Source organism: Callospermophilus lateralis, chromosome 12, assembly GCF_048772815.1.
Source record: "Callospermophilus lateralis isolate mCalLat2 chromosome 12, mCalLat2.hap1, whole genome shotgun sequence".
NCBI lineage: Eukaryota > Metazoa > Chordata > Mammalia > Rodentia > Sciuridae > Callospermophilus > Callospermophilus lateralis.
Window position 1 is genome coordinate 19,949,253 of NC_135316.1, and position 18,163 is coordinate 19,967,415.

General features: G+C 40.9%; 1 pseudogene; it reads left to right on the forward strand.

The window, feature by feature from the left end:
• Nucleotides 1-4,557: 4,557 nt before the first annotated feature.
• The window catches only part of LOC143411806 (E3 ubiquitin-protein ligase SH3RF1-like), a 67,080-nt pseudogene continuing 53,474 nt past the window's right edge, over nt 4,558-18,163 (forward strand).

An 18,163-nucleotide genomic window follows, 5' to 3' on the forward strand; every position in this document is an offset into this window, starting at 1 on the left:
AGAGGTCTTTAACTTAGCAGCATAAAACCATCTCTTCAAGTCTCCTTTTTACAAGACTAACTATTTCAAGTAGTGCACTTTTTTCTTCAATTAGTCCAGAAAGTTTTAGAGCAAGCTTTTTTTCTCTTCTCATGTAACACCTGCTTCTCACAGACTGATAACTTCTCCACAAAAACAAGAAAAAAACAAAAAATCCAACAGCTGTACATATCACCAACTCCCACATACAGCCATAAGAACTAGGGTGTGTTTCCATATCTTCAGACAAGGCAGATTCCAACCCTGATTACTTCTTTCAGGACCACCCCCAAATTTGGCTGAGGGGCAGCCATTGCCCCTCCATCAGGCTAAGGCTACTTTAGCTATTCCCTCCACAATGACTCCATGCCCAGCCATGCCAAAACAGGCTGTGAACACTCAGGCCTTTGGTCAGGAACAGACCTGCACCAGGCAACTGAACAGATCATTGTGAACCAGCAGGTGGGGAGAGGGCAGTGGGCATCGGCATGGGGAGGCATGGTCATGGGCTCCCAGGGGCCTAACACACTCATGCTGCCTATCGGGGAAATCTTGTTGGCCCCTTCACTATGCTATGCATCCTGAAGCAGCACAGGTTCAAGCCTGTCCCAATCAAGCTAGAGAGGAGTACTCACCAGGTCACCCACCCATTCACTTGGTTTAGGCCAGGCCAAGGCATAACTTTTTATGTGCCATTCTGTACAGTCATAATAATCACCCAGTTTGATTTCACTAAAATTCTAAAGCTCTGTAAAATTTTTAAAGAGCTAGTACATCATATATTTATATTTCTACCACTTACACTTTTGTTTTAATTAATCATTCCTTTCTCTCCCCTCCTGTCCCTCTCTTTTTCTTTTCTCTCTTCCTTCTTTCTCTCTTTCCTTTTTTTTTTTTTTTTTTGAAGTGTTGGGGGTTATACTCTAAGGCCTTATACATGCTAGGCAAGCTCTCTACAAATGATCTTCATTCCCAGCCCTATTGACACTTTCTATAGAAGTAATATAAATTATTTCTATAGGAAAAACTTTTGTGTTAGACTATTTTAACAATAGTTTTAGAAGAGTTGCTAACATGGGCACAAATCAGTTGTGACAAGTTATTTTTAAAAAATACAGCATATGCAATGTTTTTAAAAAGAAGAAGCTTAAAACTTGAGATGGTTTTCATGTAAGTTTTTCTAGACTACTATTGAAGATTCTTCAAAATCTTTTTTCAGATGTTATTTTCTTTTAACTTCTCATAGAATGTAAAAACTTCTAAGTGGGCTAGTTGTTATAAATGTATAGAAAAGAGAAGAATATGATATGACTCTTTGAAATGGACTTAGCTTCTGAAGGTGAATTATGTTTTTTTAGATAAAGAGTTCATTGCTTGATATAAATAAAAGACATCAAAATATATTTTTTCTTCCTAGTTATGCTTAATTGTTAATAAGCCAGAGCTAACGTTTGAAGAAAAGAACTCTTAGAAGTCATTGCTTTTCTAAATGTCTCTAAATACATGAAAAGTTCAAAGGCATGATTAGAATGATTGTAATTCTATGGCAGAGCTATAACAATGTAAAATAAAACAATTATCCTGTTCAATAGGGTATGAAAGTTTAGAAACTTTTTGACAAATGTAATTATGTGAGGTTATGAATGTTAATTAGTTTGTAGTTAATTAATTGTATATACAATGTATATACCTGTGTCAGAATCAAATTATCACTGGGCAGCATATCACATACATGTAATCCTAGCCATTTAGGAGCCAGAGGCAGGAGTATCACAAGTTCAAGGCCAGCCACAGGAATTTAGCCAGGCCCTAAGCAATTTAGTGAGACCCTGCCTTAAAACAAAACAAAACAAAAATACAAGTCCTTTAGGGGACATTTCAGATTGAAACCATAACCCAGGTACTATCTTGTACCACCTTATGACCCAGTAGGACCCAGAAGATGCCAGCAGCATGCTCTTGAACTTCCAGAGCCAAGAGCTAAATAAGTGTCTTTTCTCTATAATTTACTAAGGGTGATATTCAATTATAGCAACACAAATCATACTAAGTTTCAGAGAGATTACTAGTCAAGGCATACCACTAAAAAGAAACAGTTCTGGGACTCAAACCAACTTTCTTTAGTTCCATAAACCAATAGAAGCAGTAAGCCATCAAGTAAAACACACAAAAAACAAACTGCAGATTCCTCTTTACTTTCCAGAACTGTTTCTCTTTGGATGTAAATGTCAGTAAATGAAGAGAGTAGCTTCTTTGTATCTCCTGGACCTGTATAAACCTACTACTTTCAAATCAACATCCTGAGCCTTTTCCTCATCTGAGCATTCAGCTCAATCATAACTTAGTAATACTAACACTAACACTAATAGAATTATTCTCATCATTAAATGGACAGACAGAACAGACATCAAATGCTATTCCATTCCTTTCCACTCTCCTTTACCCATTTTTAACTAGGGGGAAAAGGGAGAATTCTTAAAAATTATTTTTCTTTGAAGGTTTATAGGATTTTGAAATGGCAAACAAACTTTGATAGCATATCAAATAATAAGATACTGAACCACACCCAGCTAAAAACTGAAGTCTGGGGAAATTACCATTGAGACTTTCCACTCTGCAATGTGGGCACCTGGTCTTACCATTTATTTAAACGTGAGAAATTTTTGCACCATTCATATCATCATTCTCCAGATCACTAGAGATGATGATGACAGATGCATACCCCATGCATTTCTTAAATACTTCCAGAGTTTAGAAACGCTATTTGTGCACTTTTCTACAACTTGAAATTTCATTTCCTACCAAAATTCTAGTGCTGAACAATTTTTCTTTGTAAAATGAAAGCATTGTGTTATACGAAATCATTAGCATCCTATATTTAGAAAATGGTAAGCTGGGTGTGGTGGTGCATGCCTCTAATCCCAGTATTATTAATCTCTTTTCTGATCTCAACTAGAATAATAATTCAACAATGATTGCAATACACAAATCATTAATGACAAAAGAAAAATTTTGATTTTATTCCTGGAAATATTCCAGTTTATTAAACTACACAACAGTGCAGCACTTAGAATGCCCCTAAAATTATAGAGAAGACCCAAAAATGTGACAATTTATCCTTTTGCTTAACTCTAAACTGTATGAATTGGCTACAAATGGGTACTTTCCAGTCAGTAAGAGCTTGTCACTTGGAAAATGATTAAAATAACCATATAGATTTTTGAAGGAAACATAGCTGCATTTGAAGACAGAAATAAAAGTCTTAGTTTTCAAAAGAAAATTATTAGCTATTTGTAAATTTGCAATTCACTAAAGCAATATCACCATGATTTCATTACCTAAAGTATGTAACAGTGCCATGAAATTTTACTTGAGAAACAACAGCTTAGAATATAGCCACACAGTTAACAGTGTTTGACAGTAAATAATGGTACATAACAAAGAGCCATGAACAAAACAACTTGTCCAAACAGGAACAGTCAGAGCTCTGAAGACACAGGAAGACACACAAATGCCCAAGAAAGGCTGTTTCCATGAGCACAACAGGCAGCCACACAGATCACATTGCACTTGGATTTCTGTTTTCAAGTTAAGATATGATGGGGTGCTCGATAAAGCAGAAGGCCAACCCTAGGGGAGTCACAAATGAAAATCACTGACTTATCTCCATAAATATGATTTTCAAAACCTGTAAGAGCCACCATCCCACAGCAGCTGAGCACACTAAAATGCTCCACTCCAAAGTGTACTTTCCCCTTCCAGCTTCTCCCCCATATTAGCCAGCATCTCCTGCAGGGTCTGCACCATGAGGAACTGCTCTAGCACAAAAGTACAGATGGATAGGTACTAGGGGACATTCTGCAAAAAAAGTGGGAGAGCCATAAGTATGTCACCAGTGTCAAGCATCCAGGCACCATCTACCTTGGTGTCTTCCAGCTGCTGTTACAAAAGAGTGATGGTGCTTGCTATTTCTGCACTGTCAGCTGCCCATCACCAAAAGACACTGTCATTGATGCTCTTGTTTGAAGACATGATATATATGGAGTGTATATCCTGACATGCACTGCACTGGAGTTTTGTCTGTAGTTCCTGTTGTTCTCTACAACAGAAACTATTACTACCACCAGAGAATAAGAAAACAGAGAACTTAGGTCATTTTTCCAAAGTCGCAGTGTCACAAAATAATCAAGCCAGGCTTGAAAGTTGGATTTTTCCATCTCTCACATATTGGTTTCAAACTTACCAAGCATTCTTTTAATTTAAAAAAATAACATTTAAGGCTGAGCAAGTGGAAGGCAGTGCCATTCTTTGTGTGTGTGCATGTGTGTTAGGGTGCAGCATAGAAGCATCTTGGGGGCACCATGGCATCAGAGACGTAGCTAACAGTGGGCAAGACTGGGCTGCACAAGGGGCCACAAACAAAGAGGATCAGTCAAGGCACAAGAGCAATGTCTGAAATGCATGTTACACAAATCATTTTAATAGCTGCACATACCTATGGACATTTCTGAAGACTCTTTCTCAGCACAGTAGATCAAGATGAATTAATCTGCCTTCTTGAAACTTTTGAAGTGTCCTGGGATTCTAGATCACCTGGATGCTTCTGCAAAAGTCTTGTCTTGTCAGCACAAGTTTTGCGAATGATGTTTGCTGGTGATCCTAGGTTCCCTCAGTTGTTCTGAGTGGAGGGCCCTTTTTGGCGTGGGTGTTGAGGAGTTTCCCAGTGACATCCTGCTGGACAGGCTTCTGGGAAGCATCAAGCAGAGGCCTTTGAAACCTAGCTCTGGTGGGAGCAGTGGAACCAACTTCACAAATGCATTCATGGCTCAGGACAGCAGTGTGGCAAATTGTAACACAAATGATCTACAAGGTTCCCAGTATGGATATCAGTCTCAGCTGCAAGCCTGGAGTCCCCCAGTGAGGGGTACACTTCAGTTATCATGTGCCAATGCATTATATAACTATGAGAGTAAGGAACCTGCCTTGAATCATGAACCTCACATTCTAAAGTTCAAGGTGAACATGAATTGAGGAGTACATCATCCAAAACACTATAAAAACCAAGCACAATAAATTACAAATGGCACATGCTCCAAATCTAATTCTTGCTTCAAATGAAGAAAGACATGGGTTAAACACAGGCCCACTTGAGAGAACTCAACACTTCCCCACCCCCAAAAACTGTTTAGCTTTTCCAAAACAACCAAATCAATTCTTCTGTGATCTGTGTATCAACCACCCATAAATATAAAGATGTACTCATCAATATGAGTACTGAATACCTTCCTACTCTTACACTGTTCCAGGTATATTCACTTGTAACAGAAACTGACCCTTCACAAGATTCAAGTTCAACAGAGAATAATCTCATTCACCCTCCAATTAGCAAACAGAAACTTTGTTATATAATGGACAAGGCACTAGCATAGTATTTGCAGGTATAATTATAAAATATGCTGTATGTATACTATTCTCTTTGAAGTCATGTGTATGTCTGTGAGTGTGTGCATGTGGGGGTGGGTGGGTGAATAGATAGATCTTGAGGGTTGCTGACAGGATCAAGGTGGACAGCTGATTGGTTGCTCTGAGTCTTGCCATCTCTTCCTGGCACAGCTCCCTTGGAAGCTGGGCTGGGTGCATGTGACTGAGCCCTCACAGTAGATTGGATGGATCATCTCCTTTACTTTCAGGCCTGGAACAAACTCCTCCAGTTTCTCTCTTCTGTGGACAGCCATGCCCTACAGGTGGCTGCAGTGCCAGACAGAACCAGTTTGGATCCCTGGGTCAGCATGGGTGGAGAGACCATAGAGCCACTGAACTTGCAACTGGAATGGGAGTGAGAAACAGCTGTGTTTGTCCATTTCATGGATCCTTTAGGTGTCTTTCCATGATATAGTTTGAGTGTTGATAGATCCTCCAAGTCCATTTACTGAGGCCTTGTCCACTGCACGGTGCAACTGGGAGGAGGTGGAAAATTTGAGAACCTAGTGTGAGGTCCTAAGGCCCCTTGGGTGGGCCATTTAAGAGGAGTGTGAGACCCTAGCTGTTCCCTCCCCACCTTTTACTTCCTGGCTGGAGACAGGAGCAGTTCTGCTCTGCCAACCCTCTCACCATAATGGGCTGCCCCACCAGAGTCCCAAAGAAATAGCACCAACCCATCGTGAACTGGTGTCTCTAGAACAGTGGGCCAAGAAGCTGACTAGCTCACATATGTGTTACAGTGAAGAAAAGTGGACTAACACAATTATCAACTTTCTAGAGACTCTGTAGCAGTCACACATGCCCTCCTCTTTGCTCATACAGCCCAGCCTCTACAGTGCCTCCTTGCAGCAGGCATGGGTCTGTGTATGGCCTGTTTCCCCTGTGGATAGAGCTTTTTCATGAGGCTGGATCCTCTGCCTTAAATGGTGTTATTGCCCTGGCCCAGGCATAATGAGCACACAACTTTCTGATTTGTCTTTCTGGATGAAAGAGGAAGAATTTGTCAAATTGTCATTTATAAGCCAATTTTCAAGTAGAATGTATTATACAGTAGACACTTCCATTATTATCACAACAGTCTCATGCCTGAGTCATCACTGGTCCAATTGGGTCTTTAGCCACCAATGTTGCACTGTCTGCACTAGTTTACAGACATCTCCTCTTTGTGCTTTTCCATCTCAACTCCAGCCTGCCCACCTCTCTGGGCAGAAATCTTCCCACTTCCCAGGAATGAAAGTTACCTGGTGGGAATGCCCCTATTCCATCTTTGCACACATACTTACAGAAAGTCACACTCCTGTTCAAGTCACTTCCTGCAGCTTCAAGAAGTATTCCACCTCCTGCCTTTACCAGTGACCTCTGGTCTGGAGAGTCTCTTGCTTGGCTGTGTTCCTCTCTGCAGTGTGTAAACGTTTTCAGGATTTCCATTTCTTGTGAGAGATGGGGGTATAATTTTATTTTGTTGCATATGGATTTCCAGTTTTCCCAGCACCATTTATTGAAGATGCTATCCTATTTTCAGTGTATGTTTTTGGCACCTTTGTCTAATACAAGATAATTGTAATTTTGTTGGTTATTCTCTGTGTCCTCTGTTCTGTACCTGGTCTACCAGTCTGTTATGGTGCCAATACCCTCCTGTATTTGTTACTATTGCTCTTTAGTATAATTTAGGTCTGGTACAGTGATGCCACCTACTTCACTCATCTTGCTAAGAATTGCTTTAGATATTCTGGATCCCTTAATGGATCAAGCACCTTGAAACTAGATCAGAGACTCTACATCTAATAGAAGAAAAAGTAGGCTCTAATCTTCATCAACTTCCCTGATAATACTTTGATAATGCAAGAATTAAAACCAAGAATCAATAAATGAGATGGAATCAAACTAAAAAGTTTCCTCTCAGCAAAACATGCAATCTTTGAGGTGAACAGAGAGCCGACATCCTGGGGGCAAATTTTAATCCCTCACATATTATATAGAGCACAAATATCTAAGCTATATAAAGAACTAAAAAAAAACTAAGCACCAAAAATAATAAATAACCCATTCAACAAATGGGACAAGGACATGAAAGACACTTCTCAGAAGAGGATATACAATCAATCAACAAATACATGAAAAAAAGCTCATCATCTCTAGCTATCAGAGAAATGCTAATCAAAACCACTCTAAGATATCATCTCACTCCAGTCAGAATGGCAGCTATTATGAAGACAAACAATAAGTGTTGGCGAGGCTGTGTGGGAAAAAGCACACTCATACATTGCTGGTGGAACTGCAATTTGGTGCAGCCAATATGGAAAGCAGTATGGAGATTCCTTGGAAATTTGGGAATGGAACCACTGTTTGATCCAGCTATCCCTCTCCCTTGACTATGCCCAAAGGACTGAAAAACAGCATACTACAGGGACACAGTCACATCAATGTTTATAGCAGCACAATTCACAATAGCTAAACTGTGGAGCCAACCTAGATGCCATTCAGTGTATAAATGGATAAACAAATGTGGCATATATACACATGGAATTTTACTCAGCAATAAAAGAGAATAAAATCATGGCATTTACAGGTAAAATGATGTCATTAGAGAAGACAATGCTAAATGAAGTTAGCCAACCACCCCCCATAAAAAAAAATGCTGAATGTTTTCTCTGATATAAGGAGGCTGACTCATAGTGGGATAGGAAGGGGAAGCATGTGAAAAATAGATGAATTCTATATATGGAAGTGGAATGGGAGAAAAAGGGAAGAAGCAGGGAATTAGCAAGGATGGTGGAATGTGACAGACATTATTATTCAAGGGACATGTATGAAGACACGAATTGGGTGTCAACCTACTTTATATACAACCAGAGATATGAAAAACATATATATATATATATAATTGTAATGCAAAAAAGTACATATAAAAAGGCTTGAAATGGCATTAACATACTGTATATACAAAGATACGAAAAATTGTGCTCTCTTTGTCTAATAAGAATTGTAAATGCATTCTGCTGTTGTGTATTCAAAAAAATAAAATCAATTAAATTTTAAAAAATGTTTCAATTTCTTAAAGCGAAACTTCCTGTATCCTCCTGGTGACAGGAAGGAACACGGAGCTACGTTTGCCCCAGTCCTAAGACAAACTCATAGGTACCAGAACAGGCAGCATTCCCTTTCGGCTGGGTCCTGTTTTCCAATAGGATGCTGTTTAGCAGACAGAAGAGGCCAGTGGACATTCTAGGATAGGTTTCTACCATCACTGGCTTGACCACAGTCAGGAAGACTGACAGCACCCAGAAACTTTCCTAGGCTCACAGGCTCAGGTTAATCCTTCTCTTCAAAAAAACCTTCCTACTTCTGTACAGCCCATTAACTAATGGTGGAGCTGCAGAGCACAGTGGCTCTGACTCTGACTGCAGCTCTCTTCACCTGTGGAGTCCACCTGAGGATCACCACTGGGGAAGGGAGGCCCTGCAACTGCAAGGAGAGTGGAGGGTGAGCCAAACAGCCTCCAGCCAGGCCCTCTTCCTAGAGGTCACAAGGCCTGACCCTGCTCCTTGTGGCCCTCACTCCTATGGTCAGAGTGCACACAGCTCTGTTCCTGTCTGCTGGCCAAGCTTTTAATCCACCTGTGCAGTTTACCTGGATTCAGTAGCTCAATTCCTCCTTCCTGCCAGCCACATTTTGTGTTTTACTCCTGTGTGATCGATTCCCCTCTTGAACCCTGGCTTTGATAAACATGGTACCACAACATGTTCTTGCCATGCAAAGGGTCTTGCCAAGAGCCTATGATGTCCTTCTGTGGTTGGCCTCCCTCCTTGGAATGTGAGACCCTGGAACTGGGTGTTACAATGTGGTAAGTTCTCAGTGAGTTTTTGTTAAGTAAGTGAATGAGTGGAAGGAACAAACAAAATTGCCCCTTTTTATCCCCACAGTTGTCACTAAATCTGGTTCATTCTGTTTCCTCAGCAACTCTCATGTCCATCAGCTCCTTTACCTGCCTTCCCAGAGTGAATTAGCCCAGGCCTAATTTCTTCCTGTTGAGCTTAGAGCACATCTCCTGCTACACTGTCACTCAGCAACCCACCTTCCTACTCAACACCACTCCAGATGGCCTGGGATATGCAACCCATCACACTTCTGGGCCCCTCAGAACCTCTGCACAGCTGCCCAGCTCCACACTGGGTGGAGCATGAGGCCGAGACAGGCCATGAGGCCCTGCGTGAAAGGATCCACTCCTATTATCAGCATCTCCCACATCACCTCCCACTCACTCTCCGTGCACCAGTCAAATGAAAGTATCTCCTGTGCCCCATGCCCAGGCTTCTTTTCTGAAGATAAACTTTTAGATTTAGTTCAATTTTAGTTTATAGAAATTCTGAAGATAAACTTTTAGATTTAGTTCAATTTTAGTTTATAGAAAAACTGAAAAGACAGTGAAGAAAGTTAATGATACCTCTCTCAGCTAATTTCACCAATGGTTAGCATAACCATGGCTTTGAACTTCTGTCACAATCAATGAATCTATGCTGATATGTTGACTAGTGTCCCCTAATTACTCACTCTGTAGTTCTTGTCTTAGTTCTGTCTGCAGATCCACCCAGGATGCTATATTATGGGGAGTGGTCATGTTGTGTTGGCACCTCTGTGCCGTCATAATATCTCAGACTTTCCTGGTTTCAAAGACCTTCACAGAAGCATTGAGAGGCACTGGTCACGGGGTCGTAGGATATCCTCAACTGGTCTGCTTTGAAGTCATTTCCCAGCCTATAATCTTGGGCTTTGACTATGTTCAGAAGGTATAAATTAATTCACAATGAAAATAATTTCTGTAGCATTGAAAGAATTGCTGCTAATAATAATCTTCTAAAGCTAATGATCCTGGGAGTTTTTTAAAGAGAAAGAATGAACTTCAAGAGCAGTTAGAATTCAAGGTAACAGCTAATCCTCCAACTGACAGTTTAGAATCCAGGAAAAGTAAAATTTCTAAAACAAAAAAGAAAAAAAATAGGAAGGGAGGAAAGAAAGGAGGCTATGAGAGGGAAGGAAGAGAAAGAAGAGAGAGCAAGAAAGGGGGTGTATTGCCTTGATTCAACATTAAGAGTTTTCAATTTGGGAAGAACAGGGATTTGGTAATAATAATCCAGCTGTGCCCATGATATTATGGAGACTTCTAAGTACAATGAGAGAAGTTTGTTATGACAGAAGTGGGAATCCATCCATAAAGGTCTTCATCTAAGGATAAGCAAATAGGAACCATGAGGAACATGGAGCCTTTGAAAGTCCATAAAGATAAGTAGGAACAAAACATGTTAAAAATTAGTCAGAAAGACTAAAACTTCACCACTGTGACATCTTGTCTATAACAGTGAGGAAGAGACCCCTTGTGGCTGGGGGTTTTGTCCTGCAGGAGGGATGGGGGTGGGAGTTGCTGTGCAAGAACTTACCCAGATGGCTTCAGGAGGGCCCCAGAGGGCTCAATGACATTATGTTAACTTTTGTTCCTGCTTGACAGTTTCCTAAAACAGCAGATACCAGGCTACCTTTCAAGTGAACCTGCCCTTTAGTGGACCATGGAGTCTGTCACTGACCCACTCTTCTCCTTTTGGAACTACAGAATTTACATTCCTCAGGTCAACCATCCACCCAGCAGGTGACTTGGATGCCAATCACAGTGGAAATGTGTGTGTTTTTTCTGAGGCCTAAGTTTTAATCACAGGCTGATCCATGGGTGTTGGATTTAAAGATACCTAGAGAGAGGAAGGGACTGTGATGTTCAATCCTGTATGTCCACTTGGCCAGACTACAGTGCCCAGGTGATCAGTCAGCCTGGATGTTGTTGCAAAGGTATTTTAAAGATGAGATTGACAATGAATTCTGCAGATGGAGAATCAAGCATATTGTCTTCCATAATGTGAGTGGGCCTTAGCAAATGAAAGTTCTTAAGAAAGAAGACTGGGCTTCCCTCTGGAAAAGGAACCTCTATCCACAGACTGCTTCCAGACTAAGCTGAAAACTCAGAACTTCCCTGGGCCTCCAGTCTGCAATCTGTCCTGCACATAATGTTAAACTTGCTACTCTCCACATTTGGTGAGCCAGTTCCATAAAATAAGGTGCTCTCTCTCCCTTTCCCTTTCAGTACTGCAACTAGACAGTTCAGGAGATCCATCTTCCTGATATGTGACCATCATGATCCTACTGGTAGGTAGAAAATGCTAGTGACAGGGAGTTGGCTGTGCTGCAGAGGCAATGAAGATATCAGAGGTCTCCTCTCAGGCCTGGCTGAAAGTCACCCTGCCTTGGACTCTGGTTCTGGCAGGCCAACACTGGGGACACACTCTGGCCACATTGCACTTGCATCTACCTGGCCAGGTTGGGACATGTGCAGGAACAAATGTTTGCTCTTCTATTATCTTCAAACCTTGGGATGCTATTTTCTGAACTATCAATGTGAGTGATGCTTGCAATTCATCTTTTCCAGAAAAGCAGTCTGTCTTCCAGGAACACAACCAACAATAACACAACAAACTCTCAGAGAATAGGTAAATGCTTAAGGAAATTCATGGAAAAATCAAATAAATTCCCAGATGACACCAACACCAGACATCTGTCAAGGTGGGATCTGTGTTGAGGAGTGTCCACAGAATTGAACTCTAGCCAATGTTCAAATTTCTGTTCATATGACAGTCTCCTGGCCAAGCAGGACAAGGAGGGCAGCAGGATGATGTGGGGATCTCTATCTGGGCTCAGCCAGATGTCCATAAGGTCACTTGTCTCCTGCAGCTTGGTGGCTGCATGCTTGTCTATCCTCCGAGCACCCAGTGCTACAGCTCCTGGGAGATGGGAGATGGCATGTGGTCTTTGTAGCCACTGTTATACTTCAATCCAGACCCTTGCAAATGGCAAGAAGTATGAAAGAAAAGAAAGAAAAGGGGAAAGTATAGGAGGAAAGTGGGGGTTGGTTGGCACAGAGCAACCTGTAGATGGATTCCTGTTTACTGTGTTCCCCCGGGGAACCCTGAAGAACTGCCAGATGAAAGGGAGGTCTCACTCTGCCCCTGCCCTTCAATGCCTTTCTAATGAGAACAATGGTAACAGTGAACATTTTCCAGAAACCACCTTGTGTGTAGCTGATATCCATTATTCATATTTTGTTTATGCTTGCTAAAACTTACTTGTAACCCCGAAATCAGTGCCCATGTGCACAGAGCCACCTGATAGCTATGCTCCCTGCTGAGGCTGAATGAGGCTTCTGCCTTCCTTTTTGTTCTTACATTGTTAACAAGTGTCTTTTTCTCTACCTGTCACAGCCCTGTTGAAAACACCCTCCACACATCATGCTAAAGTGCTCTTGTGCTTCTGAGAAAAGGAAAGCTTAGACAGCATCCCAGAGAACACACACATCACAGAATCTCCATTCCAACACCAGTTGCAGCACTGATGGCCCTGATTCATGCTAAACAATTGGCAGCTTGTATCAACTAAGGTGTCTCAAACATAAACCACAAGGTGAGATGTTTGTGGGTGGCTGCACACAAATACAACCAGAGACTGGTAGGCACCTGGCCCTGCTACACCTAGAATCAGAACCCCGATATTCCCCAGATCAAGGTTTGAGGGACTTTACAGAGAAGAAATGCCATGGGTAACAAGAACTATTATGCAGTTGACTATTGATTTTTAGGCACATTGATTCTGGCTGAGTGCTGGATCCCATGAACAGTGGCTCAGTGCTCATAGGGGTGTGATGGAGCAGAGCCATCCTGAGTAAAGGTCAAGTGCTTCCCACATTGTTCTGTATAACCCACCGAGGTAATGCTGAAAAGTTCCCATTGTTGCTCAGGACTTTAGTGGGGTTTCATGGGCTTAAGTGACTTGCCCAAGGTAATCACAGAACAAGTGACTGCTGGGTTCAGAAGTCCAGCCCTGGCAGTCAGACTATGGAGCCCTGGGTCCACTCTGAGTGATACTGCCCACTCACCTTCCCTTCCTGCTGGGGCAGAATTGTGAGTGTTGGGAGACTAAGACAGTGGGTATGCAGAGACCCTAGACTGATGTTCCCAAGCAAATAACATGTGAACCCTTGGGGACATACTCAACCCACAGCACCTGGTGTGCTAAAGCTCTCTTCTATTTGTGTTTTGTGCTTCTAAGGTAGATTCTCACTTTGTAGTTATCACAACTTATATAAAAATCTAGGCTATTTTTTGCAGATAACAACTTAATCTCAATCATATACAAATCTGTGCTTTGACAATCTACTTAAAACACACATTTTTTGCTTTTGATGTCAGAATTTCCATAAATTTGTACTATGTATCTTGACAATCTGTTTGGTCTATAGTTGTCTTAAATATTTTACTGTCTCAATATCCTGGAGAGAAATATTGTCTTCAGTATTACTTAAAGTATTGTTGTCTGTGCTTTTAAATATTGTATGTTTCTCATTAGTAATTTTGTTTGTCTGTTTCAACTTCTCTCCTTTCAGCAGTTCCAGGGAACTTGTGGTGGGGAATGTGGTTTTTCTTTGGGAGAGTCATCACCTACTTCCTCCTCATTTCCATAGGACAGTTTTGCTGGACAAAGGATATTTGGTTGGTGAGTTTTTCCTTTGTTCCCTTTAGCACATTGAATTTATCCTTCTGCTCTCACATAGCCTACAGGTCTTCTGTAGAAAAAGTTCTTGAGTGCCATCTTGGAGCTCCTTTGTCTGGGATAAAGAGCTATGTTTTTAAAGCACCACAGTTTATGTGCACTGCAGACAAGCATAGTCTCAAAGAGTGACAGGGAGGACGGTGCTAGGAGATGCAGCAGTCTTGTATGGAACAGGGCAGACATTAAGGCTCAGCAGAGCTAAGTAATGTGGTTGGGCTACTCCTTATATCTCCAGCACGGAGGCAGAAATTGTGTTCTCTCTCACTCGCACTCTCTCTCTCTCTCTCTGCATTTTTTTTTTGTTGTTGTTGTTTTTGCTCCGGTCAAAGAGACAGAAAACCATCTTAGTTTGGGATAAGCAAAATAAAAAAAAAATCTACTTGGAAAAAACCCTATGTGATGCCATTCCTCTAGCCAGTGTGAGACAGCCACAAATTTAATGGTTTAGGAACATTGCACTTGAATCAACTTAAAGTTGAAATAAATTTGTAGCAGGTATCCTAGAAAATTAAATCCCACAAGAATCTTCACACAGAATTGCCAGTGGCACCCATCATGGACCTCTGCGATGTTTCCTAAGACATCTGAAAGTCTGAAAAATGAGAAAAGAAATCTGCCTCTGTTTTCTGCTCCAAGGCCTTTTTTATTTAAGAAACTGCATCAAATGATCTGGTCTGCTTTTGTTAGTAGACAGGAATTTTAGGAAACACATAAAAAGAAATTCACTGTGATTATGGTTAACTTTTAATCACAGTACAAAAGCATGATAACATAAAAAATGAAGAAAAATACCTTTTTAGAATATTAGAATATTTACTTTATTTAAGCCATGTGAGTGATATAATATCCAAAACAAAAACAAAACTGAAAACATGAATTTATCTTTTACCCACATGCACCCCGCTTCTTAATAAATGGGGTGGGAAACCTGGGGATCAGTCTTCAAACTGAAGAAAGATTTTTGATTCTCTCTTCCCTCTCCATGTCCATCACAAACTGGAAACAGTTATCATCTAGGCAGCATACAGAAATCCAAAGTCAGTATAGCTCTGACCAAGAAAAGATGAGACAGAGGGTCCTGAGGGCCAGAATGGTGGCCTACAGTGGCTGAAGAAGCAAGAGCTTTCCTAAGAAACATAAGCAGGAAAGAGCCAAGACAACACTCCTCCTCTGCCTACAGCTACCACTCTCAGAGCCCAGGGCTGGCTGTCACTCTCCAAGGCTTTCCCAGGTGTCACCTTCTTAGCCCCTTAAAGTTGCCTGACTCATTCACTCCACACCCCAAATCACCTTTCCTTTTTTTTTATTCTCTAATAATATTGTAAGTTTTCTTTTTATTAAGTTTATTGTCTAGATCAGCAAGGTACAGCCCTCCAGCCAAATCTGACCCCCAACTGCTGTAAACATTAATATTCACATTACATTTTGCTAGAGCACACATAGGCCCCTTTCTTTGTGACTGAAGGGGATGTGGCTGCTTTGAAGCAGGAGCATAAGGGCTGAGGGGTTGTGGTATAGATGCAGGGGTTACAAACCCAAGGATTTGCTCTTTCTGGTCTTTGCAGAAGGTCTCCCTACCTCTGCACAAGCTCCATAAGTATAGGAAATGGGTTTGCTCAATTCTGTGTCCCAAGTGCTGAGCAAATAGTTGAGGCAGGAATGGATGAACGGTGCCTTCAAACAGAAGGTGTTCTGTTTTGTGACTTTAAAAGAGAGAGAGGTAGGGGAACCTGAGTCACCACATGCCATACTAGTATTGTACCCGGAACACAGAAAGTTCTGTGCACCAGCAGTGAAAACTTTATGTCTCTACTGATTAAGAAAACAACGTATGTTCATGAGAGTTTTTTCTCATTCTTCAAGTTCAAGAACCACAGGAATAAGGGGTCAATAGAGCAGGTTAATGAGGGTTGTTCTTGAGAACTGGGAAGCTGGAGAATCCATTCTAGTCCCCAATTATCCTGTATTCCTCAAGAGTTTCAGTTCCAGTCCTCTCCCAGAGGTAGAGGTCCACTTACAGATTTCTGTAGCTTGGTTCACAGGTCATATTTTCCAGAGGAAAGGGGCTCCAGAACATCCAGTTTACTGTACCCAGTCTCCACAGGAGGAGGGGAGGAGCTGGTGGCAATAGGCTAAAGTTTTGGTTACTCAGAATCCAAGCAAGGGAATGTCCTGATTCCATTTCTAGCAGAAATGTCTTGCATACAATTTCTTTCTTACAGTCCTCTTATATAAGTCCCTTTTATCTGAATATTATTGCTTTTATAATCAATGAATTTTCATCTTAATGTGCACTGAAAAAGTTGTGAATCTGCAGGCAAGAAGATGAATCAGGAAGAAGAAACAAGAAAAGCCATTTGAAAAGGAGCAAGAAATGAAAACCACAGTGATCCATATTCTAGGGGCATAAAAGGTATGTTTAGCAGAAAATGACCCAACTTCTAAACGTGAAGGCTATATTCTCCTCAGCAATCAATGGCAGCTCTTGGAACTTTTGCAAATATGGTTAGAAAAACAATTCGCCTTTGTTTAGAGCTAAATTTTGCTGTTGTTGTTTTTCTTTTTCTGAGATATTTGCAAAATTTTTCTTTCTTTTAAAAAAATTAATTTTTAGTTATAAGGTTGTATCTCAATGGCAGAGTGCTTGCTTGCCTTGCATATGTGAGGCCCTGGGTTTGATCCTTAGCACCACATAGAAATAAATAAAATAATTTTCAATTTTACTATTGATACAGGAATCCATTCTTTTTATTGCAGATTAGATCATCAAATATATATTATTCTGCATTTCCAAACTTTCTCCCTCAAACACCACCAATTATTACCATTACTATGGTATCTTGACTGTTTTACCCAACTTAAAAAATACTTTTATATTTGCATGGATATATATATATATATATATATATATATATATATATATATATATATATATATATATATAACATAATTTGTGTTACTCCATTTTTCATCACACAGAGCAATAATAATTTATAACACTGTGCTTGCTTCATTCCACACCTTGTTTTTCAACAGAAAGATTTTTGAGAGAGATTTATTATGTGAAGCAGATAGAAAAGAGATGAAAATAGACTTTATTCATTCTTTTTGAGTGCTCTTTAGTTCCCCTCCTAAGCATCTGCTACTTATTGTCCATTCATCCTTCACCTGAAGGTCCCTGGATCTTAGGGATTCTTGCTGTTATAATGTAGAGCATTTTTACTAGTCATATGCATGTGAGTCCCTCGTGGATTCCACTAGAACAGACCTTTAGAATTTGAGCTGCTAGGGCCTGGGGAAACACAGCCATGGTGGAGTTTGGCTCTATGAACTGCCCTCCCTGGAGCCTGGTCAATCACACCAACAGCAGTGTGCACGAGTGCTGACCCTTGGTGGCACCTTGGATTCTCTCACAGCACCTGCCTTGACAGCATGAGGCCTGTGCAATCCTACCTCACTGGTGCTGGGGTAGGGGGCACCCAAGGCCTTCTTAGGTGGACTTCACTCAGTTGATTGGCTCTTCTCATTTTCCTTTTTACCTACTGAAGGCTCACACTTCTCATTTTCCATTTATTGTTATTTTTACTGTTGTAGGAATTGTTTGTGTACCATCCTCCCAGCTTAGTGCTGGATTCCTGTCCTTTGTCATGCAAGTTCAAACTTACTGATATGGTTATATTTAACTATTGATTACCTTTTATGCATTTTTCTATTTTATGAGTCTGTTTAAAAGGTGGCCCTCCTCCATGCTTAGCAGATACACATCACATGCTTTTCCAATAAATGTAACATTTCCCTCTTTAGTTTGGGCCACTAGTTCAATGGACTGTGGATTGTGGAACAAGCACAGGCTCACCCTTCAGGAAAGCCCATCTGATCTTTCTCAACTATGTGAAAAGCTGTCAATCACATAGTTGGCATAAAATCATAAGCTCTGTACTTCAGTGACTTTGTAAAAGTAGCAAAAACCCCTAGCCTGTCTGTGTACTGAGACCCCGCTGGTCTTTATGCTACTCTCTAT